Below are 22,214 nucleotides of genomic sequence, written 5' to 3'. Positions count from 1 at the left end.
GCCTTGAAATGATGAAATAGACACTTGAGGATAAGGAAGAAATTGTGTTTCTTTTCTATGCAACTTACCAAGAGTTTCTGAAATAGGGTTTCACTGCAAGAATATGAGGAGAAAAATAGAAAAGAGAAAAATCACTGACATGAGAAAAATGGAACACATTACAAATGCCAACTTAAGGTCATTAATTGAATGAATAGAAACAAAACGGTATGCAGATAAGGAAACACTGAGGGAATTGGAAAAGGAAGCAAAAATGAAGTATTAAGAGAGAAACAAAAAAGACAACAGGTTTTTACTATGTTAAAGAGAGAAGAATGAACTGGCGAGAAGAAGTGACAATATGGTGCAATCAAAATGAAGAAAATTAAATCAATGTTTATTAATAATTATAAGGCAAAGTCAAAAATATTTGAAGATAGATATAGTCAAAGGCACCCAGATATGATAAATGTTACAAAAGAGAGAAAAGTAGCATAGAAGTATAATGTAGTGGGATGTAAGGCATTTGATACAGAAATGGAGGAAACTGAACATGAAGTGATAGACCAGTTATGAAGTGAAGAATCTGAATGGGAATTCCAGATGCAAATGTCACTTCAGAAGGATAGTTTATGAAAATAGGTACAGCATGAACAAATGAAAGAGGAAGTAGAGGAGTGTGTCAGTAGAGGATATCATTCATTAATTCAGTTAAATTACAAAAGGAAGCAAAGTGTTTCACAAAAACAAAATGTCACAATCATTCATAAAACAATGTTTTCCCACACTGAGCCAGAAAGAGAGTGAAACAGAAATTGTAGAAATAATGCTCAACCATTAAGAAAATAATTTAAGCGAAGACCTGCTCGATTGATAGAGACGGGTAAATACAATAATATGTATGTGAGAGAGAGGCTGCCAAAGGTAAATAAAACACAGATTGTCAAAAAATTAATAAGCCAAATTAATAAAGTAATTGGAAGAGAGATCCAAGTGATATAACATAAATTAAGAGAATTCATTACTGTGTAGAGAAACTAATAACAGACATGGTCCTAGTAAAAAACTTACATCAGTAAAGGAAAATAAAGGAACAATTAGATCACCACCATGGAAGCATTGACTAGAATCAATTGTGAAACAGTTAAGATAAGAAGTATCTTTACTGGAAGAATACAAAAAAAGAAATAAAAAAAAATTACAAAAGCGAATGAGCTAAAACAAGATTGAGATTTGAGTTACATCATCTCTAACAAATTAAACACTCTGGGCAAGCTAATAAGCTCAAGGGATACACTGAGAAATATAAAGAAACTATACAAAATAAACAGTTTTGGAATGACTGAAAAAATTCTATTGGGAGCTAGGAAAGAAAATACCAGTAGTTGAGACGCTGCCAAGAATAGTGAAAATCAATACATTTTGGAGAAATATCTAGGAGGACCCAGTTGAACACAACATGGAGACCAAGTGGATAAAAGAAATAAAAGAATACTAAACTAGCTCTGCAAGTTGATTCACTGTATTTCTGTTTGTTTCTAAACTGTTTTGCACTTTAAAAGTTTGTTTTTGCTTAAATTAACTGGTAGGCTACACACTCAAGTGCGCTAGCTGATTTAAAGCATTTACTGTTTGTTACTGTAGCTATCTTTTATCTGTTTGTGAAAAAAAAAAAAAAAAAACAAAAAATCCTTGTTTTCCCGCCTTTACTGAACTAGAATAGTCCAGTCTTCAGATTTTGCTGATCTCTGGGCTGTGTCATAGTTCCTGTGTTGTCCATATCGTTATTTGGATAGGAGGAAGCTTCTTTGTTCACCAGTGGGAGTGGGGAGCACTGAGCAGCCTATTTGTCCCTAAAGGAGTGGTTCCAGCCCAGCAACTTGTAGTTTATTGGCCGTTTTGGGCCATTTCCTAGCTCTTTCTAACCCCCTGCTATAAAGCCCGCTTTAGCGCACTTTTGCGCTTATATATGACTCAGCACAGCTCCTCGTGGTGTCCTGCAGAGTTCTACAAGCAGCAGAGAGTGGAAGAGTGACTTTCCATTGATTTATAAGTATTTTTTCTGGCTTTCTATTTTCGACTGCTGTATTTTGCCTAAAAAGTGAATTTTTATTACTAAACTAGCTCTGCAAGTTGATTCACTGTATTTCTGTTTGTTTCTAAACTGTTTTGCACTTTAAAAGTTTGTTTTTGCTTAAATTAACTGGTAGGCTTTTTCTAACCCCCTGCTATAAAGCCCGCTTTAGCTCGCTTTTGCGTTTTGCGTGATTTTGCACGAAGTTGTGTATAGCGCAGCATTGGGCAGTGCCGGTTAATCAAGTTTAAACTATTTCTGGCTCCGCTAAATCTGCTCTTTAGTTTTTCCCTTAGAACTGCTCTACTTTCAATCTAAACAGTCTATTCTCTATCTGAATAGCTCAGCACTTGCTCCTAAAGCATTTTACACAGGTAAAGAACTCTTAAACAAAAAGAAAGCACTACATCCACCCACAATCCCCTTGGATACCCATTTCCCTATAGGTCCTTTCTGACTCAGTTACACAGCAATCCCTTACACTATTCTAGCATGTCGAAGGGTCAATTACTGGCGTCCTCTCCAGTTCAGCTGGTGAATCTGGGAATCTTGAGGCAATGTTACAACTGCCTCATGTACACAGACAACCCTCTCCTCCTCCCAACAAATACAAATATATGTGAGAGATGCAACTATATAGCCAAACTGGAAGCTGAGCTCTCTCGACTCAGTACTGGCAAAACCAGTCAGGAGGAGAAGGTAACCACACACACCACAAACCCAGTCTCACATAGACCTATCACAACTACAAACCAAACACATAAACACACAAAAACATACTCGGAGGCCCTAATTAAAAATCTACCAAAACAATAGAGGCTTCCAAAGCGGACATCCAAGCAACCACTACCTCAAAACATGGCACATGCAACACCTAGTTCACAAAGTCAGTGTGCCAAACAGTCACAGCCCTTAAGGCCAAACAACATGCCTGATACACTTGTAATAGGTGACTCCATAGTCAGACACACTGACGTCCCACTCACCAGACTGAACAAGGAAAAGGTTACAGTAAGCTGCCTGTCGGGGGCTAGAATCCGCCACATAACACAAGCACTCAGGTCACTCCAAAGCAAGTACAAATATGACTCAGTCATTGTCCATGCCGGTGTGAATGACATGAGACGTACCTCCCTGGACTACATGAAAAGAGACGTAGAGGAGCTCTCTGATTATGTAGCCCAGGCCAGTATGACCCTGACCCTGAGCAGCATCTTACCCTCACTAAGAATGATGCCACAGTACAAAGACAAAATGATCAGCTTTAACAGTTGGCTCAATTACTGGTGTCATTCTAAGGGGATCCAATGTCTGTCTGCTTGGGATGACATGCTTGACAAGCCACACTGCTTCGCAAGGGATGGCTTGCACCTGTCACCCCTGGGCTTCCGGATATTGGCCAAGGCTCTTGCCACCCCCATAGTGCCTTTTTTAGGCAAGGCTCAAAAGACAAACCCACCTCCCTAGAAAACACAAGTGGAAAAAAACTAAGGGTAATGCTGCTCAACGCCAGAAGTCTAAACCTCAACATGCACGCTCTCGAAGCCCTCCTCAGTATGGAGAACATCGATGTCTGTGCAGTGACTGAAACCTGGTTTAAGGCTCCTGAGAGCACCCAGCACTACCAGGTTATACCTCATATCATGCTTACCGGCCTTAAAACTTGGACCGAACCACAAAAGGAGGGAGAGTATCCATATTCATCAAAGATACCCACACCTCCAGGTTAGTGGCAATGCACGAAGCATCGGAGACCATCCATGTGCAACTAACCGGAGGCAAAACTGCCCTACAGTTTGTAGCATGCTACAGACCACCCTCTCAAACTCAGGAACCCCACTCAGCCTTCCTGAAGACACTGGAGAGTATGAATGTCTCTCCAAATACCATCATTTTGGGAGACTTCAACTACCCAAACATAGACTGGGAGCATTACTCAAGCCCCAACACCCTAGCCCAAAGGTTCCTAGAATTCATAAACTCAAATGCGAAGGAACAACTAGTCACCACTCCCACAAGAGGAGATAATATACTAGACCTGATCATCACAAACATGGGGACACAATGCTCCACACCGGAAGTATACCCCTCATTGGTGAGATCAGACCATAAATTAATCTCACTGGAAATCCACATCCCGCCCCCACCCCCAGCACAAAAGACCACAGTGAAGAATTTCTCAAAAGCTGACTTCACACTTCTTAAGACTGGAAACCACAGCCCACACCGCTGAATCCTTTATAAACGCTTTCTACGGACACCTTCAAGAATGCATGGATCATGCAATCCCAAATAAAACCAAGACCCATTCCCCCAAAGGACCCCAGCCATTAACAAGCTTTACAACAGGAGGAGGAAGCTACTACATGACAGAGCAAAATCCCCAAAAGGGAAGGCATCTTTGATCAGTACTAGCAAAAAACTATGATCACTCATAAAATCATCCAAGGCCAACTTTGAGAGAAAAATCACAAAAGGCACTAAAAACAATCACAAGTCCTTCTTTAGTTATGTTAGAAACCTGGGTGGAAACTCCCAGATATGCTCAGAGTTAGTCCAAAATGACAAAAAAATACACTGAACCCACAGACATTGCCAACATATTGGCAGACAGGTTCAGTACAAATTTCTCCCCCCCTCCCCCCAAAAGGAGAAATATCTATCCCAGCAGAGTGTAGCCTCCCTGACATCTCAGATGCCCAGGTGAGAGCCGCCCTCTCCAAAGCTAAAAACACAGCATCAATGGGACCAGACGGTGTCCCGGGTTGTGTGCTACATGAACTCCAAGAGGAACTAAACCTGCACATAGGGCTGCTGTTTAATCTTAGCCTTACTACAGGATACGTACCCAAAGAATGGTGTACAGCAACAGTGGCCCCACTCCACAAAGGAGGTGCTTCTACGGACCCTGGAAATTACCGCCCCATAAGCTTGACAAACCTGGTCTGCAAAGCTATGGAGAGGATCATTATGGAACTCATAAACAAAGACATTGGGGACCTAAAGACACTGGATCCTATCCAATTCGGCTTTGTCAAGGGCAGATCCTGCCTTTTGAACCTGGTCAACTTTTTTGAACCAGTCACTAAGGCCATTGATGAGGGTAAGGCAGTCCACACAGCCTACCTTGATCTTGCAAAAGCCTTCGACACAATACCCCACTCAGGCATCATAGACAAGCTCACCAGCTTAAATGTAAACCCAGATGTCATAAGATGGGTTGCAAACTGGCTCAAGGACAGAACCCACAAGGTCAGAATTGCTGGAGCCATGTCAGACTCTAAACCAATCACAAGCGGTGTCCCACAGGGCTCGGTCCTGGGACCCCTCTTGTTCGGCATTTATTTTTCCTAGGTGCAAGCAAACATAGGAGGATTGTGGCTGACAAAGTTCGCAGAAGACTGCAAACTGGGCGCCATAATTGATACTCCAGCGGACACAAGCATCCTTCAGAAAGGCCTCATAGAAACGGATAACTGGTGCCAGAGCCATGGCCTTAAACTGAACACCAAAAAATGTATAGTCATACCCTTTGGGAAAAACAAAGTACCCACAAATTACCACATAGGTGATAATCCATTAAGTACGGAAGAAGTAATCAGGGACCTAGGGACCCAAGTTGACAGTAACCTCTCATTTGACACTCACATTACCAAGGTGGTTAGGAAGACCTTCTATATTACCCACCTTATCATGAAAGGATTCAAATCTAGATCAAGAGAGGTCATTGTGCCCCTATACTCTTCCCTTATCAGGCCCATAATTGAGTACAATGCCCCATTTGGGATGCACCTTACCCGACACCTGCAGCAGTTAGAAAGACCCCAAAAGTACCTCACCAAGAGGATCAAGGGTCTCAAACATATGTCATATGCTGCCCAGCTGAAGAAACCCCAGCTCTATTCAGTCACATACCGCCTACTCAGAGGTGATCTATGCCTGACGTACAAGGCCATGTCCAATCCAGAATTAATGGATATGCTCCACCTCAGAAAATCCAAATCCACCAGAGCCACGAGAGCAAGAGATTTTAACCTCAACACAGAAATAAATAGGACATGCTGGAGGGACAGATTCATAACCCAGAGGCTCCCTGCACTCTGGAACAGAATCCCAGTCCATGTTAAGCAGAGCCCCTCACTGACTCTCTTCAAGAGAAATCTTGACAAGTGGATGGGAGATCATATTTTTAACCCGGGTGTCATCTCTGTGTCACTACTAGATAGAGGCACAGTAAACTAAACCCTAAATGGGCATAGTATTCTCATTCCAAGGGGTGGTGACAGCCACACACACTCTGGCTAGGCTTGTAAATGCCCTAGGGAAGATAGCCTAGTATGAACCTATGAACCTATGAACCTATGAACAAATAAGAAATTGTGATACAGAAGGGGGTGTAACCAAGATGGTGAACTGTTAGTAGTCCCAATAATATTTCTGACAGGATTTTATTTTTCAAAAACTTCATAAACTCATCAGTTTTAGAGAAAATTATTACAAGAAGTTACAGAAGAAGCTTATTTAAAAATAACTTATTTTTTCATATTTCTGCTGTCATATAAAAATCCTGAAATGGATTTTTTGTAAGAAGAACCATTTGAAATCTCCCTCTGAAGAACTGTCATATAGAAAAGAACTACAATCATTGTTTAGTAACATACAATATATTTCACTAACAATAGATTGGAAACAAAAATATAACTCTTAAAGGAAATGTTTAAGCAGCAGAAAATTCAGATAGCAGACATGGAATTTCTCTTGAAACAAAATTACTTATCGCTAGACAGAATAGCTCCTGATGGAACAATATTAGTATTTACTGACTACTAGAGAGACAAGAAGAAGGCAATATGGTGATTTGTTTAACCATCTGTTATCAAAAAGTTTCAGTTCTCTGAAAAATATAAACCTCCAGTTTTCACCATGTCACCCAAACCCTTACTTTTATCTGTACTCAGGGTGATTCTCATTTCCTTTAAACATCCATTCAGGCAAAGTAACACTCCTGTCACCAATATTTTGTACTTAGTAACTACAACTATATTGTTTGCATACCTCAAAATCTTGAGACAATGCTACAATTGTCTCATGTACACAGACAACCCTCTCCTCCTCCCAACAAACACAAATACATGTGAGAGATGCAACTATATAGCCAAACTGGAGGCTGAACTCTCTCAACTCAGGGCTGGCATGACCAGACAGGAGGAGATGGTAACCACACACACAACAAACCCAGTCCCACATAGACCTACCACAACTGCAAACCAAACACATAAAAACACAAAGACATACTCGGAGGCTCTAATAAAAACTTACCAAAACAACAGAGGCTCCCAAAGCAGACATCCAAAATCCACCACCTCAAAACAAAACACATGACACATACTTCAATAAATCAGTGTGTCAACCAATCACAGCCCTTAAGGCCAAACACCATGCCTGATACACTAGTAATAGGTGACTCTATAGTCAGACACACTGATGTCCCGCTTACCAGGCTGAACAAGGAGAGGGTGACTGTGAGCTGCCTATCGGGAGCTAGGATCCGCCACATAACACACGCACTCAGGTCACTCCAAAGCAAGTACAAATATGACTCCGTCATTGTCCATGCTGGCGTGAATGACCTGAGACGTACCTCCCTGGACTACATGAAAGAGACATAGAGGAGCTCTCTGATTATGTAGCCCAGGCTGGTATGACCCTGACCCTGAGCAGCATCTTGCCCTCACCAAGAATGATGCCACAATACAAAGACAAGATGATCAGCTTTAATAATTGGCTCAAGTACTGGAGTCATTCTAAGGGGATCCAATGTCTGTCTGCCTGGGATGACATGTTGGACAAGCCACGCTGCTTTGCAAGGGATGGCTTACACCTGTCACCACTGGGCTTCCGGATATTGGCTAAGGCTCTTGCCACCCCCATAGTGCCTTTTTTAGGCAAGGCTCAAAAGACAAACCCACCTCCTTAGAAAACAAAAATGGAAAAAAACTAAGGGTAATGCTGCTCAATGCCAGTAGTCTAAATCTCAAGATGCAGGCACTTGATGCACTCATCAGCATGGAGAACATCGACGTCTGTGCAGTAACTTAAACCTGGTTCAAGGCTCCTGAGAGCACCCCAGCGCTACCAGGCTATACCTCGTATCATGCATTTCGGCCCCAAAACCCGGGCCGAACCACAAAGGGAGGGGGAATGTCCATATTCATCAAGGACACCCACACCTCCAGGTTAGTAGCAACACATGAAGCATCAGAGACCATACAGGTGAAACTAACCATAGGCAAAACTGCTATACAACTGGTAGCATGTTACAGACCACCCTCCCAATCTCAGGAACCCCACTCAGCCTTCCTGAAGACATTGGAGGATATGAATGTATCACAAAATACCATCATACTGGGAGACTTCAACTACCCAAACATAGATTGGGTACATTATTCTAGCCCTAACACCCTAGCCCAAAGGTTCCTGGAATTCATAAATTCAAATGCACTGGAACAACTAGTCACCTCTCCCACTAGGAGATAATATACTAGACCTGATCATCACAAACATAGGGACAAAATGCTCCACACTGGAGGTATACCCCTCACTAGTGAGATATGACCACAAACTAATCACCCTGGATATACATATCCCACCTCCACCCCCAGCACAAAGACCACAGTGAAAAACTTCTCAAAAGCAGACTTCACTCTTCTTAAGACTGAGATGGCATCCTTTAAGCCCACTGGGCCAGTGGATACCACATCCCACAATGCCGAATCCTTCACAAATGCTTTCTATGGACGTCTCCAAGAATTCATGGATCATGCAATCCCAAATAAATCCAAGTCCCTCTCCACCAAAGGCAAGCATCCTGTCTGGTGGACCTCATCCATTAACAAATTGTATAACAAAAGAAGGAAGCTACTGCACGTCAGAGCAAAATCCCATAAAGGGAAGACATCTCTGATCAACATTAGCAGAAAACTACGTTCTCTCATGAAAACATCCAAGGCCAACTTTGAGAGAAAAATCGCTAAGGACACTAAAGATAACCACAAAGCCTTCTTCAGCTATGTTAGAAACCTGGGCAGAAACCCTCAGATATGCTCAGAGTTAGTTCACAACAACAAAAAATACACTGAATCCACAAATATTGCCAACATTCTGGCTGACAGGTTCAGTGCAAATTTCTCCCCTCCCTCACCCCCAAAAGAAGAAATACTTATCCCAGCTGAATGTAATCTCCCTGTCATCTCAGATGTCCAAGTGAGAACCGCCCTCAACAAAGCTAAAAATACAGCATCAATGGGACCTGATGGTATCCTGGGGTGCGTGTTACGTGAACTCCAAGAGGAGCTAAACCCGCACATAAAAATGCTATTTAACCTTAGCCTTACTACAGGATATGTACCTGAACACTGGCGTACAGCAACAGTGGTCCCACTCCACAAAGGGGGTACCTCTACAGACCCTGGGAACTACCGCCCCATAAGCTTAACCAGCCTGGTCTGCAAAGCTATGGAAAGAATCATTATGGAACTCATAAACAGAGACATAGGGGACCAACAGACACTTGACCCCACCCAGTTTGGCTTTGTAAAGGGCAGATCCTGCCTTTTGAACCTGGTTGACTTTTTCAAAACAGTCACTAGAGCCATTGATGAGGGCAAAGCAGTCCATACAGCCTACCTGGACTTGGCTAAGGCCTTCGACACAATACCCCACTCAGGCATCATAGATAAGCTCAACAGCCTAAACGTAAACCCTTATGTCACTAGATGGGTTGCAAACTGGCTAAAGGACAGAACCCATAAAGTTAAAATCGCTGGAGCAATGTCAGACTCAAAGCCAGTCACAAGTGGTGTCCCACAGGGATCTGTCCTGGGACCCCTCTTGTTCGGCATTTATTTCTCAGATAGTAAAGCAAACATGGGAGGGTTGTGGCTGACAAAGTTTGCAGATGACTGCAAACTAGGTGCCATAGTCGATACACCAGCGGACACATACATCCTACAAAAAGGCCTCACAGAAACGGACAACTGGTGCCGGAGTCATGGACTTAAACTAAATGCCAAGAAATGTATAGTCATCCCCTTTGGGAAAAACAAAGTACCCACAAATTATCACATAGACAGCAACCCACTGAGTACTGAAAAAGTAATCAGAGACCTAGGGACCCAAGTCGACAGTGACCTCTCATTTGACACCCACATTGCCAAAGTGGTTAGAAAAACATTCTACCTTGCACACCTCATCATGAAGGGATTCACATCCAGATCCACGGACGTCATTGTACCCCTATACTCCTCCCTCATCAGACCCATGATTGAGTACAATGCCCCATTTGGTCTGTACCTCACCCGGCATTTGCAACAGCTGGAGAGACCACAAAAGTACCTCACCAAGAGGATCAAGTGTCTCCAACATATGTCTTATTCTGCCAGACTAAAGAAACTTCAGCTCTATTCAGTAGCATACCACCTGCTCAGAGGTGATCTCTGCCTGATGTACAAGGCCATGTCCAATCAGGATCTGATGGACATGCTCCACCTCAAAAAATCCAAATCCATCAGGACCACGAGAGCTAAAGACTTAAACCTCGGCACAAGTATGAATAGGACAGGTTCATGTTAGGCAGAGCCCCTCACTGACTCTCTTCAAGAGAAATCTTGATGAGTGGATGGGAGATCGTAAGTTTACCCCAGGGGTTACATCTGTGTCACTGCTAGACTGGGGCACAGTAAACTAATTCTATTATATAAGGGGACCTTCATTGTGTCACTACTAGACAGAGGCACAGTATTCTAAATTTATTCTGTACATTTTTGTACCATTTCATGGGGTGGCAAAAGCCACATCACTATGGCTAGGCTTACAAATGCCCCAGGGCAGATAGCCTAGTACTAAACTATGAAACTAAGAATTTCTACCTCATTTTTCATCGCATGTCTATCATCTTTCATTTTATAAGCTACTTCACTCACTAATACATTCATTACCAAAGCAAACAATATTTCATGCCTGGGTTATCATTGTTTTATACACACTTCATGCATATTTTTTCTTACTCAGCCACCCATTTACTAACACTCTCACTCTATTATTTTGATATGCTGACATACACTCTCTCCTAATTCAGTTATCTGTTCCATACTTCTCCATAGCATCCCACAAAAAATCATGTCCTACTATATCAAATGTCTTGCTAATACCTACCATAAGTTTCACATCCTCTTGCTTACTTATAATATCATCCAGTTTCTCTCACAACCAATAAAAATTATTGACATCCCTTCCATTTTATATCAGATATACTTTCTTCCATAATATCCTTCATCCTTCCTTTCAGTCTCCTCTGTATTATTCTCATAAACAATTATAATTTGTGTTATTTAGTATGATGGGTCTCCATTTTTTATTTCATTGTTGTCATATTTCTTCCATATAATTTTTAATTTGCCACTAAATAACTCTTCCTTCATCCCTTCATTCGGCACATTTAGAAAATAGTCTCTTTGCCATTCCATTAATTTCTTGTACATTCTATGACTAAGACTATGACTAAGACAGAATATATGTGTGTGAATGAGAGGGAGGATAGAGGAATGGTAAGGATGCAATGAGTAGAGGTGGCAAAGGTGGATGAGTTTAAATACTTGGGATCAATAGTTCAGAGTACCGGTGAGTGTGGAAGAGAGGTGAAGAAGAGAGGACAGGCAGGATGGAGTGGGTGGAGAAGAGTGTCAGGAGTGATTTGTGACAGACAAGTACCAGTAAGAGTGAAAGGGAAGGTCTACAAGAGGGTAGTGAGACCAGCTATGTTATATGGGTTGGAGACAGTGGCATTGACAAAAAGGCAGGAGTTTGAGCTGGATGTGGCAGAGTTAAAGATGTTAAGATTTGCACTGGGTGTTTCAAGGGTGGACAGGGTTAGGAATAAGTATATTAGAGGGTCAGCCCAGGTTAGATGGTTTGGAGACAAAGCCAGAGAGGCAAGATTACATTGGTTTGGACATGTCCTGAGGAGGGATGCTGAGTATACTGGGAAAAAGATGCTAAGGACGAAGCTACCAAGTAACAGGAAAAGATGAAGGCCTAAGATAAGGTTTATGGATGTGGTGAGAGAGGACATGCAGGTGGTTGGTGTAACAGAGCAAGATGCAGAGGACAGGAAGAAATGGAAATGGATGATCCGCTGTGGCGACCCCTAACGGGAACAGCCGAAAGAAGACGATGACATTCGATACCCTATACCATATAGGCCTGATACTGAATCAATATTTACTTTCCTAAGTACTTCATCCAATTACTTAACTCATTCTGGAAATTTTTATATTTTTCATTTCCTCCTATTTTTCTTCTTTTTACCCTTATATTAATTTTCCACATGATGTACTACTATACCCGTAATTTGTTGTTAGTGTTCTTTTTTACCTCTCCTTTAACATCTTTCATGTACTTCATTATACTAATATCTCCCTTTACTGTTTAACAGAAATATGCAGATTCCATATCCCTTCTTCATTGTAAATTTCTCTGCCTAAACAGTAAAGCCATTCATTTCTCAATTTATTTTATGTATTTATTTTTATATATCATAATACTGTCTAGTATTATTTCTATACATTTTCCCATACTTCACTTTCTCTTGCATTCTTACATTATCCTGACATTGAAAAAAAACTTTTTATACATTTTTTTAATTCAATTCACCATTCAGTCCAGCTTTTATAGAAGTCCTTCATGGTTATATGATCCTTCTGGAACTGCAGTACTTCCCACTCTCCAATTTCATCCCATAATTTTTCATGTATTCTTTGTATTCCCTTTCCTATTTTAATATACTCTCTTTCTTCTACCTGTATCACCATCTAGTACATGCCAAACCTTCCAACAATACAAAATAATTAATTTCAGATCCAAGTGCCCCTACTACAAGTCCAGTGACTTTTGTTCCATTCAGCTAATTTACATTTTATCACTAACTTTATTTCTTAGATCTTTCCCTTAAATCACAGTTAAAGTCCCCTGCAACTGTAATTTTCATGTTAACCACCACATAGTCTAATATTTGATGAAACAGATTCTTTCTTTCCTTGCCAGTTATATATGCATATAAAGCTGTAATTCTGTAAACATTCTCTCCTCCTCACATCCACAACAGTTAATATTTCCATCCTTTCCAAAGTTACAATTAGTATTTTCATTGCTTTTTTACACAAAACTACCAATACAAAACAATATTCACTTTGTAAGTTCCATATTATATTTATACTCCACAATTTTTCTGTTTGCAGTCTTTCTTACCTTGTCAGGAATTTTAATCCTCTACAAAGTAATATCACTAATATCCATATCACATTTAGCACATGATTCCAGTATCCCTATCCTTCTTACAGTGTAAATAATACTATTAATATTTACCGAAAGTACTTCAAGATTTTTGCTTTTCCTGCTATTTAAGTTTAGATTAAATATTTTAAAATTTTCTTATTTTTACTCTTTCCCCCAAATGAATATTTTTTTCCTAAGTTTATGTACAAATAATCCTTGATCCTCAGAATCAGATTTAGAAAGTAAAAAAAAAAAAAAATATATATATATATATATATATATATATTAGTATCAATCAAATCTCCTTTATTTTTCCCTCTATATTGTTCTTCTTCACCTTGTTTACCCTCTCCCATAGCATCTTGTTCTCCTTCTTCCTGTATTTACTTCCCTTTCTACTTCTTTTATTTAGTAGTGTTTGCTCTTGACAATCCATTCGGGTGCCCCTTTGTATACAACCTACATTCAGACATACACTTTCTTGAAGCAGGCACTTTCTCACCACCCTGGTTGAATTGTACCTTGTCACAATCACTAATTAAATGAGAAAAATCCCCACAAAAGAAACATGATTTGGCCTGACCACCATATCTTAATGTCCCTCTATGTCCAGCCACAAAAATAACACTTAGCAACTGTTTCACTTTTTCATATTTCAAAACAGCTTCCAATCTCCACCTTCCATTCCATAAGTTTTTCTTATCTCTAACTTTCACAATATTATCAACAACTTCTTCTTCCAGATCATCAATTCTAAACAGCACAGTAACATTAAGGGCCGGATTCATGATGGCTTGCACGGAGTCTAAGAGGAGAGTAAGACTCCATGCAGCCATCATGTCCGACGAGCGAACCAGGAACAGCCTGCAGGGGCTTGCAAGAGAGCTCCTAAAACGGCTCTTACACAGACAGGGCCAGGTTATGCAAATTACCTCAATTGCAGGTGAAAGGCATGCAAATGAGGTAGATTTGTGATTCAGGCAACCCAAACCTGTCCGAGTAAGAGCAGTGTTATCTGCAGAAATGTACTCAGTTGACAACTGAATACCGTTCTGCAAATAGCAAAACGGAGCCGTGACAGTTCCAAATAAAGGTTGCATCCAGTGCAGGAAGCATGCCAATGGCCAAATATATGGCCAATGGCAATGTTTCCTGATGCAATATGAAAAAAAAAATAATTTATTTTTTTTCTCCGATTTCCGATGTTTAAGCATAGTGCCGCGCCACGCAAACGGGCTGCGCTTTAAAAACCAGAAAAATAAAAATTAAAACCCACAAATGTGGATTTTATTTAAATTGTTAATTTACAATGCAAGGAAATGGCAGGCTAAAGAAAACATGGCCACCGAGTAGAGGTTGCTAAGGGGGGAAGCACAGTCTAAGAGATGTAACCAAGCATTAGTAGGCAATCCTATGCAAAGGAGGGTTAGGATAGTGAATCACAGGTTTACATAGCAAATGAGCACAGTCAGTGGACTGTAGGAGCAGGATAAGGGGAGTAACAGAGTAGAGGATAGGTGACATCATGAGTGGGGTATGTATGAAAGAAGAGAAGCTCATTGGAGCAGAGTGGCATGTGTCAGCTGTCATTTACACATCATTGAAAGAGGTGTGTCAACAGGTAGGCTAGGTAAAGGTAAGAAATGGAAGGTGTATGCCATGAATAACACCAAAGTTTCTTGCTGAGTGGGTATGCGCACGTGTGCGCACCTGTAAACCTGAGTAAGACAGTGTGCACGCGTGTAAGCGTGAGTGCATGCGTTTAAGCCAGAGTAAGCATGTATAAGGCAGTTTAAAGTGTTGTAAGCGCGTTTGCGCTGGTGTGCGCACGTTTTAACCCGAATAAACAAGTTGTAGTCTGTGTAAGCATGTGTGCGCGCATGTGAGCTGCTGTGAGCATGTTTGCGCTTGTGTGTGCAGCGCTGCCCCCCGAGGAAACAGAAAGGAAATAGGAAGCACAACAAATAGTAGGAAGCTACCAGGGAGTACTAGCAGAGCTAGCAGGTGAAAACAATCAGAATCAGGCAATTACACAGGCAGTACACTAGCCCAGCCCAGCCTAGCACTTAAAACTCTGCAAATAACAGTCCATTATGTTTCTCACAAGAGATACTGCAGTAAGCTAATAGAAGTGAAAACTGAAAAAGCTTTACTGAGACAAAGAAATGTTAGGGGCTGCCGTTGCTGTTATAAGGCGACATATGCAACATGCTGAGGGTGGTGACAATGGAAATGCTGCTGGACAACCCACAGTGAGAAGACGGAAAAGAGTGTACAGGCCCAGGGTAACCTACCAGGGGCTACATGAGCTGGAGATAGTGGAGCGCTATAGAGTGGACAGAGACCTCCTGCAGCAAATTGTTGAGCTGTGCAGAACCAAAAGAGGGGAACCCATCCCGGTGGAAACCAAGGTATGTGTTGGCCTAAGAATATTAGCAACAGGTACCTTCCAGAGACCAACTGGTGATATGATGGGGATATCACAGGCATCAGCATCCAGGGTACTGTACCAGTTCCTGGATGCCATGTCAGCACATGTCGGTGATCATGTATATTTCCCCAATTCCCAGCAATATGCGTCTCTTCCAGCAAATAGCGGAATACCCTGAGGTAGTGGGTGCAATAGACTGCACGCACATACGCATCAAAGCACCAGCTGGCGAGCGGGGTAGGGTCTACTTCAACTGCATGGGCTTCCCCTCCATCAACTGCCAGGTCGTGTGTGATGCCCAGGGCATAATACTGAATGTGTGTGCTGGCTACCCTGGAAGCTACCATGATTCCCATATCTGGCATCTGACGCAGCTGTACCGGACATTTGCCAATGGGGACATCTCACATGGTCACCTAGTGGTGGATGCTGGCTATGCACTGGAGCCATGGCTGATGACACCCATCAGAAATGCACACACACCTGAACAAGAGCACCATAATGAGGCACACGCACAAACACGAAATGTAATCGTGCGTGTGCTTGGGCTGCTCAAGTCACGGTTCCGGTGTCTGGACACATCTGGTGGAGCCTTGCAGTACTCACCAACTACATGTACCCAAATTGTCATGGTATGTGTTATGCTACATAATATGATCCTGCGAAAACAGCTGCAGCAGGACCAGCATAGGCCTGGGCCAAACAGCCCCCCACCATTGCCAAGGTCATCACAGGCAGAGCGTGACTCGGAGGAGGAACAACCTGAACCTGCCCCAGTAGGTAGATGGAGGCGTGCCCAGTATGCTTTGGCCTTGGCAAAGAGGCAACGCATGGAACATACACTGGATCAGTAGGAACTCCGGAAATGATACCTCTCTCTGACTCGCACATATAGTAAAAGGGATGCCTAAGTTGACACTACCTGCTTTCAAACATGTACAGGGAGTGTAGTATGTGCATCCGACATAGACAGCCCTGCAGCACCACCTGAGGCATGATTGCCATGTGTTAAGCAATTTAAGGCAGTGCTAAACAGCATTTACCACCATGTAGTATATGCAAACAGAATCGCACACACCAACTAGTACAACTGTGGTCAATGTCGAGTAATATTGGGCAGTGTCCAGCAAAGTTGGTGAATATACAGCAATGTCGGAAAAGCCTGGTCTAAGTAGGGCATAGCTGAACAAAAGCCAATGTGCTCATATTTGCTTAACTGGCCCTTAAGCAGTCTGGTCTGCTCAGTATGAAAATATAAAGCAGTGATTGGCCTCAAACCCAGGATACTGTGCACTATAGTTAAAGTACTGAATCACTAAACCATAACAGTATTGCAGTGGTCAGCCAGTATGAAGGAATGTTGATAGGTCTGTGCAAAGTATCTCATGGAAACCCTGCAGGCACAGCATAATCCCTGTTGAGTTATGACACAAAGGTGAGTCCTGCAGTAAGAACAGAACTTGACTTCCAACACACACAGTATAAATGTTAATATTGGTCATGTTCACACACATCCACAAATGTAGTGGACTTCAGATCACAACATACTGAACGGTCACACTGGGCATGCTCACACACTTGAATAAATGAGACATATGTCAGGCAACAAAACATGGAAAGCCTGAACTAGGCAGACAAATATATACTGAACAAGAGAGGTCCCAGGACTGAGCCATGTGGGATGCCAAGTGTAACTGGTGTATAGTCAGACATGGCACCTGCAGTTCTGACCATGTGTGTGCTATCCCTGATCCAGGTAGCAATCCATCATGTGAGATATGTGTCCATATCAATGCTGGTGAGTCTATGCATAATGGCCCAGTGGGTTATTGTGTGGAAGGGTTTTGCAAGGTTCAGGTAGGCTGCGTGTACAACTGTCCCTATGTCGATGGACCTGTTAACCGTCTAAAGAATACAAACATGTTCAAGAGGCAAGATCTGCCCACAACAATGCTGAAATGTGTAGGACACAGTGTCTGTAGGTTCCCGATGTCTATGTGTAAGAGTCCCATGACAATACGCTCCATAGCTTTGCAGAACAGGCTAGTTAGGCTTATAGGGCAATATTGTCTGTGGTCCGTTGTGGCACCAACTCTGTGTAGAGGGACCACTGTCGCTGTACACCATTCCATGGGTACATATCCTGTAGTAACTCCAATATTGCACAGTGATGTAATGTGAGGGTTACGTCTGTCATGAAGCTTGTGTAAGATGCAGGCCAGGACACCATCTGGTCCCATTGATGCTGTAATGTATGCTTTGGGGAGGGCAACACTCACCTGTTACTGTGTGATGTCAGGGAGGTTACACTCTGTTGGGATGGATAGTTGCTCCCTAGGGGGGATGGGGGGAGACATCTGCACTGAACCTGTTTGCCAGGATGTTGGCTATGCCAGTGGGTTCAGGGTAAGTTTAGTCAGTATGCAGTAACTCACAGCATATCAGTGAGTGTCCACCCAGGTTCCTGACATAACTGATGAAGGCTTTGTGATAGTCCTACGTGTCTGGTGCAATTGTCCATGAGAAGCAGCCCTTAGATAAGTACATGAGTGATCATAGCTGTCTGCTAGTACAGATCACAGATGCTTTCCCCATCTGTGATTGTGCTCCATCATGTAGTAGCTTCCTGCTGATGTTGTACAGCTTATTAATGGCTGGGGTCTACAAGACAGGTCCCCTGCCATTGGAGGAGTGAGTCCTGTTGTTATTTGGGATAGCACAATCCATACAGTCCACTAGGTGTCCATATAATGTGTATGTAAAGGATTCAGCAGTCGGAGCCATATTTGCCACTGTTTCAGGGTCTCTGAAGGATACCACCTTGCTTTGGTGAAGTGAGACGTTGGCTCATGAGAAGTTCACCAAGATTACCCAGGATTGGCGTGTGGAGTGTATATGTATGTCCAGTGAGATATATGTATGTTCTGACCTTACCAATGAGGGGTATATCGCTGGTGTGGAACATAGAGTCCCCATGTTGGTGATGATCAGGTCCAATATGTATTCCCCCTTGTAGCTGCGGTGACTGGTTGTGCCATAGCATATGAATTTACAAATTGTATCGACTGTAGGGCAAGGGTGTTGGGGCTTGAGTAGTATCCCCAGTCAATATTTGTGTATCTGAAGTCACCCAATATAATGGTGTTTGTGGAGACCTTCATATTCTCCACTGTTCCCAGGAAAGCCGAGTGTGGTTCCTGAGTATGGGAGGGTGGTCTGTAGCAGGCAACAAACTGAAAGGCAGTTTTGCACAATGGTAGTTGTATATGTATGGTCTGTGATGCTTAGTGCAGTGCTACTAACCTGGAGGTGTATGTATCTGTGATGTATATGGATACTCCCCCTAGTTGTGCTGTCCGTTCCAAGTCCTGTGGTCAGAATGCATGGTATGAAACATAACCTGGTAGTGCTGGTGTGCATATGTGAGCCTGAACTAGGCATCTGTTAGTGCACAGATATCGCTATCCTCCATACTGAGGAGAGTCCTGAGTGGCCACAATATGAGGGTAACACATCTGGTGTTGAGCAGCATTACCCTTAGTGTCATTTAACCTGTAATGTCTATGGAGGTGGTTTGTCTTTTGAGCCCTGCTCAACAAATGCACTATGGTGGTAGCAAGAGCCTTAGCCAGCATTCAAAGGTCCAAGGTTGACAGGTGCAAGCTGTCCATAGTGAAGCTACGTGGCATGTTGAGCATGTCATCACAGGCTGACAGACACTGTATCCCCTATGAATGACACCAATTTGTTAGCCAACTGTTAAATGTGATATGTTTGTCTGTATACTGTGACATCATACTTGGTGGGTGTAAGATGCTAGACAAGGTCAGGGTCATACTGGCCTGGGCTACATGATCACAGTGTTCCTCCATGTACCATGTCATGTGGTCCAGGGAGTAACGTCTGAGGTTTTACGCACCAGCATGGACAATGATGGTGCCAGTCCTGTACTTGCTTTGGAGTGACCTGACTGCATGTGTTATGTGGCAGATCCTGGCACCCGACAGACAGCACAAAGGGACTATTCCCTTGTATGGGCTGGTGAGTGGTACGTCAGTGTGTCTGACAAAAAGTGTCGCCTATCACAAGTGTATTAGGTGTGCTGTGTAGCCCGAAGGGGAGTGACTGTGTGGCACACTGACATTGTGGATTATGTGAGATGTGGGTATTGTAGTGGGGTAGCAGTTGTGTGTGTGCCTGCTGTGGAGGTCTCTGCTGCTTAGGCAGAGTTCATTTACAGCATCTGAGTATGTGTATTTGTGATAATGTGGTTTGAGTGCTGTCGCCAGAGGATATGTGAGACTGATATGTGGTGTGTGTTTACCTTCACCACCTGATAGACTGTGCCACTCATGGGTCGAGAGAGTTCAGCACCCTGTATGTTTCTATAGGTGCATCTCACACATATATCTGAGTTTGTCGGGAGGAGGAGAGTGTTGTCTGTGTACATGAGGCAGATGTGAGATTGTGTCTACATCACAATATTCACCAGCTGGACTGGAGAGTACACATGAAGCCGATCCCTGGACATGCCGGGATATCATGATGACATGCTCTGTAGCCAGATCACAAAGGATCAGTATGGTGTTAAGTGTGTAAAAGAGTATAACAGGGATTGGTGCTCAAGTTCGTTGGTGTTCTGTAAAGAGTAGCTGAGAAGGAGTCCAGACTGAATCATGACACCTCCGACAGCTATGTCATATATAGCAATGTACACACATATATGTCATGAGTCACGGCCAACTGTACCTGACTGACAATGTTGACATCCTGACAGACAGGCCCATATATACATACCCACCTCCCACTGACGATAGTCCATATCATCATAGCAGGAGATATCACATGTAGAATGGATGAACAGCTACCCCCAATGCCAAAAACATGGCATCAAGTGGACTACATTGATTCCCAATATGTGTCATGTATAAACTACAGAAGAAACAGATCCTGCACCTGAACAGTCAGCTGAGCCTCCCCCTACACAGGATGTGGAACCGTTGAATGTGTTACAGCAACATATGGCACTCCACACAAGTGTTGGTGCACAACACACCATGGGAAGTATAGTCCAGTACGCCTATGAAGTCTGATCTGCAAGGCCATGGAGTCCATCATGGTTGAAGTCATAAACCGAGCTATTGGAAGCTGACATACGAAGCTGACATACACACAACCTTACTAACTGTGGTATGTTCATGTGCGGATCATGGTTCCCAAACATGCTAGACTGTTTGCAAGGCAGCCACCCAGGACATACATCACTGAACACAGCTACACATGTCTCACATACACTTTGAATAGCCCTTTATCAACATCCCAGACACATGTAGTACCCACAAAACCAACAAGCTGTGCATAAATATGTGTTGACATATGAAGGAATGTCAATGTGTCCACAGATGGATCACACAAGGTAAGGATTATGAGTTCCTGTTCAAGCTGTTGACACCTGATGACCCACATGGACCATTCCTGGGATGGCATAAAACAAAGTGTACACACATTACCATGTCCAGTCTGATGATGTTACCATCCTAGAAATACAGCAGGAGAAGGGAAACCACCCAGTAAAGCAAATAGTGTGCCGTGCTAATGTGTCGCTCACTAGTATCATAACATAGTTAGGTAGGGGTTTGAATCCTGCAAACGCTGACTGTGTGTAGGTGTGTAATTGTCTTTGAAAGGAGTGCCCTTTTTGGAGACTGGGAAAACACACTAAAAGATGTACATTCCTCTTTGGAAAGACTGATGATGTCACCACCCTAGAAATACAGACGAAGGGAAACCACCCAGTAAAGCAAATAGCGCACTGCGCTAATGCGTCTCTCTCTTGTATCATAGCATAGTTAGGTAGGGATCTGAATCCTACAAACGCTGACTGTGTGGGGGGTGTATGCATGCAATTGTCTTTGAAAGGAGTGCCCTTTTTGGAGACTGGGAAAACACACTAGAAGATGTACATTCCTCTTTGAAAGACTGATGATGTCACCATCCTAGAAATACAGCACGAGAAAAGAAACCACCCAGTAAAACAAATATTGTGCCGTGCTAATGCTTCTCTCTCTAGTATCATAACATAGTTAGGTAGGGGTTTGAATCCTGCAAACGCTGACTGTGTGTATGGGGGGTGCGCGCAATTGTCTTTGAAAGGAGTGCCCTTTTTGGAGACTGGGAAAACACACTAGAAAATGTACATTCCTCTTTGGAAAGACTGATGATGTCACCATCCTAGAAATACAGCAGGAGAAGGAAAACCACCCAATAAAGCAAATAGCGCATCATGCTAATGCTTCTCTCACTAGCATCATAACATAATTATATAGGAGTTTGAATCCTGCAAACGCTGACTGTGTTTGTGTGTGGGGGGTGTGTATGTGTACAATTGTCTTTGAAAGG

The sequence above is a fragment of the Protopterus annectens genome, chromosome 2.part1, assembly GCF_019279795.1.
Source record: "Protopterus annectens isolate FY-2018-M chromosome 2.part1, PAN1.0, whole genome shotgun sequence".
Taxonomy (NCBI): Eukaryota; Metazoa; Chordata; order Ceratodontiformes; family Protopteridae; genus Protopterus; species Protopterus annectens.
This window is presented reverse-complemented; position numbering follows the sequence as displayed.